The sequence below is a fragment of the Amphibalanus amphitrite genome, unplaced genomic scaffold (genome assembly GCF_019059575.1).
Source record: "Amphibalanus amphitrite isolate SeventyFive unplaced genomic scaffold, NRLGWU_Aamphi_draft 000417F_arrow, whole genome shotgun sequence".
Lineage (NCBI taxonomy): Eukaryota > Metazoa > Arthropoda > Thecostraca > Balanomorpha > Balanidae > Amphibalanus > Amphibalanus amphitrite.
The window spans coordinates 229494-239600 of NW_024881911.1; positions in this window are offsets into that span (position 1 = coordinate 229494).

A 10107-nucleotide genomic window follows, 5' to 3' on the forward strand; every position below is an offset into this window, starting at 1 on the left:
TTTACTAAAACGTTTGGTAGCACGCGGTGGTATATGCTGCTTTGCGCGCAACAAATGCCGCACTTTCAAATAAAGTCGCTAGGAACAGCGGAGATCCCAAAAAGTAAACAAAAGTAAAAGTCTAATATCTTGAAAACCGGTGAATATTTTTCGATGAAATTTGGTAGATATTCGTTTTCGCTCTTTCTGAACCGAGCGACATCACTTTCATGCCAATTCATTAACTTTTTTGAAGGTGGGAGGGTCCCTTTAACGCCACTCCTTCTTTGCGGATAGATTTACAAGTCAAAGATGCATCAAAAGATGCGCAAAACTATATCCTATCTATACATCTTTTCGGTTTCTCTCTGTGCAAGTTGTTGACAGAGCCGCATTTTATTTCAAGAGCCGCATATTCAGCCTTCAGGCCATGCTCAATTATCTGGTCACTGGAATTCTTATTTTTAAGCCAATAGTAGGTTAGTAGGGGAAGTTGGGGGAACGCCGAATACTTTTTTTCTGACGCCCATAGCACGCAAGGGAGACAACATAAGCTATTCTTGTTGGCGTCATTCGAGAGGTCAGTCTTTTGCCTTTCAAACATACGAGGCGCATTCGATGAATTCGCATACCGTTAAGCGCAAAAACTAAAAATATCAAAGAAGTGACTTTTTCGGCGTTGCCCCGGACTGCGGGGAAAGCCGAAAATGGGAGAAAGGATCTACGGGGAATGCTGACATTGATGTTTTGCCATTTTATCTCAAACTTTATCCAGAATTCATCAAAGTTTACACGCGTTTAAGATCTTGAGGATGCTTGGTGCACACTGGAAGTTATAATTGTGTGATAAAATAAGAAAATGCCAGGTACATCATTCCTTATAGGTAACAGGCCGTTGTGTCGGTTGAAAAATTTGTGTGACTAAAAATACGCGTTGCTATTCTACAGCAGTAAAGTCCACGTAGCGTGCTTTAATTAACGTGCGTAATTGCACGTTTTCGGCATTACCCCAGCCAGCCATACTTTCATTTGCAGGCCTATTTCTTTTCAACGTGCTGTATGAATTTCAAATAGGCAGCACACTTATGCAAAGACATGCTGAAGATTACTTGGCCGAATTGGCCAGACAAACGGTAGCATAATGAGTGAGAAATGCAGCTTCAAAGGCGCATGTAGTACAAGGGAAACGTACCTTGAAAACGCTCTTGGCGCCTTCACAGCCGAAGCATTCCGAATGACGACTCGTAACAAACATGCGACCAGTATAGCGCCTTTGGGGGCGACTAACGGAGCGAGCGAGAGGGCGAGCCTTGCACGTGCGAAATTTCAAGGGGGTACCTCCAACTGACTTGTGCACGGCACCCTACTAACCGGTCTCTAGCGATGTGCCAAATTTGAGCACAATCGGCCCAGCCGTTCTCGAGATCTGGAAGCGGCACCCTGCACGTGCGCACGTGCAGAATGGGTCCCAACTGACTTGTGCACGGCACCCTACTAACTGGTCCCTAACCGTGTACCAAATTTGAGCGCCATCGGTCCAGCCGTTCTCGAGATCTGGAAACGACCCCTGCACGTGCGCACGTGCAGCAGCACCCCAACTCTGGCACATGGATATGCAGTGCCTAGTGGGTGCCTACCCACATGCCAACTTTCAGCGCAATCGGCCAAGTAGTTACCGAGATATTGCAACAATTACAAAACTGACACCTCTTCGTTTTGCACGTGGCACGTGCATAAGGGGTCACCCACATGCATCGGGAATAGTCCAATACTTGGTAGAAGGAATGAAGCTACCCTACAAAAATTACCCCGTGTAAATCGGTCAAGTGGTTGCTGAGATATAAGCCTCGCAAAAGCGTCCGCACGGCCGGCCGGCCGGCCGGCCGCTCATACTGTAGTGCACCGCCGCACGTTCTCCGACGCGGCGCGGCACTACCGCCGCTGGCGACTGGCGAGCGCTCCGACGCGGGGCGGCGCCACCGTCGACCTCAACGTGGCGCTGCTGTCGCAGCTGACGCGAGGCGCAGGTTCAGCGATATCCGCCAGATGGCTCTGCTCCACTTAATCATTTTTTATGTCCGATTTATTAATGTTTTAGAAATGTATGTTCGTGCGTATGTATCATAATGTTCATCGTCGTATGGGCATTCACGCACTCTTCTAGAAAGTATCTCTCGCTCTGATATACGTTTTCTCACTGCTTTGTACTGTCCTTAACTTTGCCAAAACGAACTATGGTTTCATCGTTGTGTTCACTACATAGCTTGCTCATGCTGTTTCAAATACATCGCTATCCTTGGCCGATCTAAGTGTTTGGGGGAGACGGCTCCACATCAGGGAACTTCCCAGCCCGTCGTTGTGTGGAATCCCAAGTTGCGAATCCCAAACACTGGAACGGCTTCATCCGGCTTAGAGCACGACTCGCCACGGCACCAGCCACAAATGGTGACCCCGACGTGATCGGTAGCTCAAGAAGTCATCGTCTCCGCCTCGGCAAGAAGAGGTCATCTTTGACCTGGCCTCCCCATCGCCTCGGCAAGAATGGGTGACCTTCACCCGGCTTCCGCTGCCGCGAACAGTGAATAGTGCGCTGGTGACGTGGTGAATAGTGCGCTGGTGACGTGGCCTAGCCTCAGCGCAACGAGCGCCTAACGCAGTGCAGCGCAGCGAGCGCCAACGCAGTGCAGCGCAACGAGCGCCCAACGCAGTGCAGCGCAGCGAGCGCCAACGCAGTGCAGCGCAGTGAGCGCGGCGAGCGCCTAGTGATTACCGACAGTCTTTCAGTGTGCCTCTAGTGTTAGTGTTTGCTGTATATAGTGACTATGCCGTCACCCATCGAGCCGGGGAGTGCCGCCCAGGACGCGCCGACGCGGCCATTCGCGTCGTTCCGGCTGCCGGCCTACGCACCTGAAGAAGCCGAGCTCTGGCTGGTGCAGGTCGAGTGTGCCTTCGCCGTCGCCGGCATCACGGATGACCACGACAAGTTCCGGCTGCTGGTGGCCAACCTGCCTGTGCATGTCGCTTCACAAGTTCGAGACGTGATAACAGCCGAGACCGGTTCGTTCTCAGAACTAAAAGGGGCCCTGAGCACGCGCCTGGCCCAGTCGCGCGCCTCACGCCTCGAGGCACTCCTCCGCGACCACCAGCTGGGCGACAGGAAGCCCACGCAGCTGTTGCGCAGCATGCAACACATGCTGGGCAGCGCGGGCCACGACCTCGGCCTTCTCAGGACGCTGTTCCTGCAGCGCCTGCCGCCGACGACCCGCGCCGCCCTCGCGCTGCTGCCGGAGGCCACTGGCATTGATGACCTGGCCAGCGCGGCCGACCGCTTCCAGGAGGCCTCTGGCGGCGCCGCCGTGACTGCTGTCTGCACGCCGACGGCCGGTGTCGCTGCCGCCTGTGGCCCGCCGGCCGGCCCTGGGGTCACGCTCGCCCCGCCGGCCAGCGCGGTGGCCGCCGCCGGACCGCCCGCCGCCTGCGGGTGCGGTAACGCCGGCATGGCCGCTGCCGTCACCGCCCTCACCGCTGCGGTAGCACGAATCGAAGCCGTGTTCCAGCGGGGCGGTGCCGACGCTCCTCGGCGTGGCCGCTCCCGCTCCCGTCCGCGCCGACCCGCACCTGCCTCGTCTGGCAGTTCTCAACCGGCATCGGTGACACCTGATGAAGGGTACTGCTGGTACCACCAGAAGTACGGCGCGGAGGCCCACCGCTGCAGACCGCCGTGCTCCTGGTCGGGAAACTAGCCCGCCTGTCCGCGCTAGCGCCAGCGGAGACGGGCCGGCCAACACTGGCGCCCCTCTTCTATGTCACCGACCTTGCCCGGAACTGGCGGTTCCTCGTCGACACCGGCGCACAGGTGAGTGTCGTCCCACCACGAGTCGTGGCCGACGGCACCACCGTGCAGCAGCCCGACGCGCCTCGACTGGAAGCAGCCAACGGCACAGAGATCAAGCTCCATGGCGTTATTTCGACTTCGGTGCGTTTCGGAACAGTGGACTACCCGTGGACTTTCATGGTCGCTGACGTATCGATGCCGATCTTGGGAGCGGACTTTCTCGCCCATCATCGTCTGCTGGTGGACATGCGCCGTCAGCTCCTCCAGGCTGAACACGGCACGACGTGCGCCGTGGGAACCCGAGCCGACATCGGCTCCGTCGGTGTGCGCATGTGCGCGGCGCCCACTCTCGCAGACTTGTTTAGAGAGTTCCCTCGAGTGACGGCCACATCTGCGCAACTCCTGCCCGTGCGCCATAACGTCACTCACCACATCGTGACACGTGGACCTCCTCGTGTGGGGCACCCTCGGCGTTTGCCGCCCGACCGCCTCCGCATCGCCCGTCAGGAGTTCGACAAGCTGATCAGCCTCGGGGTCGCCCGCCCATCCAAGAGCAGCTGGGCGTCGCCCCTCCACATGGAGCCTAAGAAGGAGCCCGGACAGTGGCGCCCGTGCGGCGACTACCGCGCCCTGAACGCCGCCACCGTCCCGGACCGGTATCCCATACCGTTCCTGCAGGACTTCTCCGCGAACCTGCACGGCTGTACCATCTTCTCGAAGATCGACCTCGTCCGCGCGTACCATCAGATCCCGGTCGAACCCGCTGACATCCCGAAGACGGCCATCGTCACACCGTTCGGGCTATTCGAGATGCAGCGGATGAGCTTCGGTCTTCGCAACGCCAGTCAGACATTCCAGCGCTTCATAGACGAGGTGATGCGCGGGCTGACGTGCTGCTACGTGTACATCGACGACATCCTCATCGCCAGCACGTCCGTCGAGCAGCACCGCCGTCACCTCCGTCAGGTACTGGAACGTCTCGGCAAGTTCGGCGTCACGATCAACCCAAAGAAGTGCGTGCTGGGCGTCAACCGCATCAGCTTCCTCGGTCATGATGTGTCCCCGGACGGCATCGCCCCGCTGCCGGAGAAGGTCGCCGCAGTCCAGGAGTTTCCGCAGCCGACCACGCAACGCCAACTGCGTAGGTTCATCGGCCTGGTGACCTACTATCACCGGTTCCTGCCTGGTGCTGCCGGCCTCCTCCGACCACTTCACCACCTGCTGGACCAGAAACGCAAACGCGCGGCGCCGGTGGAGTGGACGCCAACCGCTGAGGACGCCTTCCAACGCGTGAAGGCTGCCCTGGCTCAGGCCACGCAGCTCGCGCACCCCACTCCCGGCGCAGCGCTGAGTCTGCAGGTCGATGCCTCTGACACCGGCGTCGGCGCTGTCCTGCAGCAACACTCGCACGGGACCTGGACGCCGCTGGCTTTCTTCTCGAAGTCACTCCAACCAGCAGAGACACGCTACAGCACCTTCGGCCGCGAACTGCTCGGGGCGTATCTGGCGGTCAAGCACTTCCGGCACACTCTGGAAGGCCGCCAGTTCGCCATCTTCACCGACCACAAGGCCCTCGTGTCGGCAGTCTCGTCCGGGTCAGCCAGCTACTCGCCGAGGGAGATCCGGCACCTGGACTTCATCTCCCAGTTCACCACTGACATCAGGCACGTGCCTGGGAAAGAAAACGCAGCTGCGGACGCTCTGAGTCGAACAGTGGCGATGCTCTCAGCACCGTGCCCGCCAGTCGACAACTTCGACGAGCTCGCAGCCTGCCAGCAAGAGGACGAAGAGCTGGCGCGCTTCCGCTCGACAGAGCACGGGCTCAAACTCAGAGACGCCCGGCTCCCCAGCGGCCGCACGCTGGTCATCGACGAGTCCCAGGGTGTACCGCGGCCGTGGATCCCGGCACCGCTCCGGCGCGCCTACTTCCGGCACGTGCACGATCTGGCCCACCCGGGAGTGCGCGCCACCGTCGACCTGGTCACGCGGCGGTTCGTGTGGCCGTCGGTGAAGAAGGACGCCGCACTCTGGGCGCGCACCTGCGTCCCGTGCCAGCGCACCAAAGTCCACCGGCACACGACAGCGCCGCCCGCATCGTTCCCGCCACCTGCCGACAGGTTTCGACAAGTGCACGCCGACCTGGTCGGCCCGCTGCCGCCGTCTGAGGGCTACTCGTATCTTCTGACGGTGGTGGACCGGTACAGCCGCTGGCCGGAGGCGATCCCGCTGCGTGGCATCACGGCGCGAGAGGTCGCCCGGGCGCTGATCTCCGGCTGGATCTCTCGGTTCGGCGTCCCGGACGAGATCATCACCGACCGGGGCAGCCAATTCGAGTCGGCGCTCTGGGCTGAGCTGTCCACTCTCCTGGGCTGCGCGCGGCGCCGGACCACCGCGTACCACCCCCAGGCCAACGGGATGGTGGAGCGCCTGCACCGGCAGCTTAAGGCCGCGCTGCGCGCCGCCGCGCCCGCCCGCTGGACGGAGGCTCTTCCTTTGGCGCTGCTCGGAATCCGCTCGGCGCTCAAACAAGACCTGGGCTGCAGCACTGCCGAGCTGGTGTACGGAGCGCCTCTACGCCTACCTGGTGAACTCATCACCCCGTCCGCCACCGCGCCTCCTACGCCGGAATCATTCGCCGCCGAGCTTCAGCGCACCATGGCGGCACTGCGCCCGACGGCACCACGACCAGCACCAAGCGCGCCGTCGTACGTGCCGCGCGCGCTGGACCACGCCTCGCACGTGTTCGTGCGCCACGACGCAGTGAAGCCGCCGCTTGCCCCGCGTTATGACGGACCATACAAGGTGCTACACAGATCGGCGAAGACGGTCACTGTGGACCGAGGCGGTCGTTCCGACGTTATCTCCATCGACCGAGTCAAACCGGCGCACTTGGAACGGCCCCCACCTGCTCCAACTCCGACAGCATCGCCGTCTGCGGTCCAAGACACGGCGCGTTCCGCCGACTCGGCAACACCGGCCTCCGGCCCAGAGCTCCTCCTGCCAGTGCCTCGCGCACCGAGGCCGCCGCTTCCGCCACCGCGTGGCGACCTGCCGCTACAGCCGCCGCCTCCGCCCGCGCCCCCACCGCCGTGCCTACGGACGACCCGCTCCGGCCGTGCTGTACGGCCACCAACGCGTTTTCTTAACGTCACGTTCGCAGTGCCGTCTCTAGGGGGAGGGTGATGTAGTGCACCGCCGCACGTTCTCCGACGCGGCGCGGCACTACCGCCGCTGGCGACTGGCGAGCGCTCCGACGCGGGGCGGCGCCACCGTCGACCTCAACGTGGCGCTGCTGTCGCAGCTGACGCGAGGCGCAGGTTCAGCGATATCCGCCAGATGGCTCTGCTCCACTTAATCATTTTTTATGTCCGATTTATTAATGTTTTAGAAATGTATGTTCGTGCGTATGTATCATAATGTTCATCGTCGTATGGGCATTCACGCACTCTTCTAGAAAGTATCTCTCGCTCTGATATACGTTTTCTCACTGCTTTGTACTGTCCTTAACTTTGCCAAAACGAACTATGGTTTCATCGTTGTGTTCACTACATAGCTTGCTCATGCTGTTTCAAATACATCGCTATCCTTGGCCGATCTAAGTGTTTGGGGGAGACGGCTCCACATCAGGGAACTTCCCAGCCCGTCGTTGTGTGGAATCCCAAGTTGCGAATCCCAAACACTGGAACGGCTTCATCCGGCTTAGAGCACGACTCGCCACGGCACCAGCCACAATACTCAGAAATTTCCGTTAATCTAAGGAAAGACTACGCTCGCTTCGCTCGCTCCGTAATAACTGTAGTCAGTTAAGATTCAGAGCATCACTGACAGGTGGCATCCATGTCGTGCGGTTTTCGAAATATCTCGAATTTCGGCTTTGCCCCAACTCCGGCATTGCCCCAACTTCCCCTAGAGATGTCAATATCGGATACCAACTTTTTGGTATACCTACCTACCGATACCAAACCGATACCGACTTGGTTGATTTGGTATTTCAAGCACATGGAAATTTGGTATTTTGTTGGTATTGTGAACCGTCGCTAATGTAAAAGAGGCTGCGAATTCGGTAAAAATTGGTATTTCCCTCAGTTTCTCAAGTGGTTTGGTTTTGGTATTTTCCTATGGTTATTGTTGGTATTTGGTTTGGTATCGGTATCACGATTTTCTGTAGGGGAAGCCGGGGGAAGCCCGGGCGCGGGGGAAGCCCGGCCACCCCGTTTCCGGCTAAATTATTCACAATAAAATGCTCAACTGTTTGTCCTTTCAGCGTGGCAGCTAAGGTAACGCCAGCAAAAAAGCTAAGGCTGACAAAAATTGCATATTGTTAAAGTTATAGCGCAAAAATGATATTTTAAGGGTTTTTAGCTAAAAAGTGAGATATGTTGCACTGTTAATGTTATACCATACAGTACTAATATTTATACGAATGCTATGTAAGGACCGTTTAAGTGTTTGTAGTGAGGGGTGACGAGTCAGGCTGGCTTAAGTATGACATTTTTTTCGAATATCGCTGTTCTAAAATAAAAATTAGCACATTGGGGTAACCCCGGGCGAGTGGCCAAGCTTACCCCCAACCGAGAGCAATGCCACTAAACCACTGTTTTCCATGAGATTATAGGTACTGAGCAGGTTTGGTTTACACCTAGATCAAAGATAAATTTCGAAAATAAACATGTTATCATAGACAAAGCCAGTCATGTCACTTTAGGTCAACTAGGGTCAAACTACGTTTTTGCAGATAACGCGACAGACAATGAAGCTAGAGCTTCAAAAATGGTGTCGTTGTGTTCTTCTTTATCAGCCGAGTCGAATGATATGCAATATGATGCATTAAGGTAAAAAGAAAAATAAATTTTAAGGAATTTTGAAATACACATTTTTTGTCAATTTTGCATCACGATTTTCATCGACCTGTACTGTATATGTAGTAGACGCTAGCTAAAATACCAGTAGTGACATAAGCTCTAAGATGTCAAGAGCTAATCAGTACCTTAATATTTCACTTTCCGTTAATATTTGGAAAACACATAATGGTTTCATCAACTCGTTGTAAGGCGCTGGGGAGGTGGCCGGCGTTACCCCTATGCCGGGCTTACCCCAGAAAAATCAACACTTTTTTAAAACTCGATTTTCTCAACCTTATACTTATTCCACGAAACCAAATTTTTGGGAAAACACGGCCAATGAACTTAGCTAGCTAGCAGGATATCAACATTTTATACAGCACGTATGGTATGTAATAAAAATGAAAAAGAGCTTACTATGCCGGGCTTCCCCCGGCTTCCCCTAACTGACATCACTAGTAGGTAGCCTGCCGAAGTACATCACATGGATAATAAGTCTTTAAAGCGCTCTGGAGTTTCTGATCTACAAATGATCAAATCTCACAATGCTGGTCACGGTCGGTCACGGTCACCCATACCTGCCTTTATGTTGTCGGTTAGGAACTATCACAGTGCCTGCATTTCGGTACTATAGTGCCGAAACATCAGATCCCTGCATTTTGGCACTTAACCTAGGTAGTGCCGAAATGCAGTATATGATAAGCATGCTTATTCCGTTTACGCCATCTAATGCATGTAGGGTGGGGATAACTGGGACGGGGGAGAAGTGGGACACCTTCAATATCTGGGTGACCGATTGGACAAACAATTTTGTTTTTGGTACGTGAAGAATCATTGACCTTTTCCTCGAAAATGTAGAAACAATGCCAAAAGTTATAGGGGAGAGTGGTGCAGGAGGCCCCCCCTTAAGCTCAGTTACTATTTTTAGACAACTGATAATATTTAAGCGCTAACGTGTGCATGCGCTGTGAGCATGCATCATTTTCCCATACATATTTGCATTCAAAATGAATCTAGGGGGTACACAAACCGTAAATTTTAACATTTTGGAAAAAGTTGCAAAAGGGCCTCTTACACTATGGGTATGGTAAGACGCCCCCCCCCCCTCGGGCGTTTTAAAAGTCAAGTCGACTTGTAAAAGACGCTTTGCGAACACAGCTGCAAGGCCTTTTATTTCGAAAAGCTAAGCAAATACGGTGTTATCGAAACCAATAACACTTCCAAAGCGCTCGAACAATGCGAAAACTAGCACAACCAAACGCTGATGACCAACGAAAATTGTAACTATAACCTCTAAGAAAAGAAACAGAAAAAAGAAACAAAAACAAACTCCTTGAAAAAGAATGCCACGCCTGCCGCAGGTGCAGGCGTTTTAGCATCGGGGGCGTTTTTTATCGGGGGGCGTTTTATCATCCTCGAAGGGAGGGCCTCTTAAAAAAATACAGTGTTTTA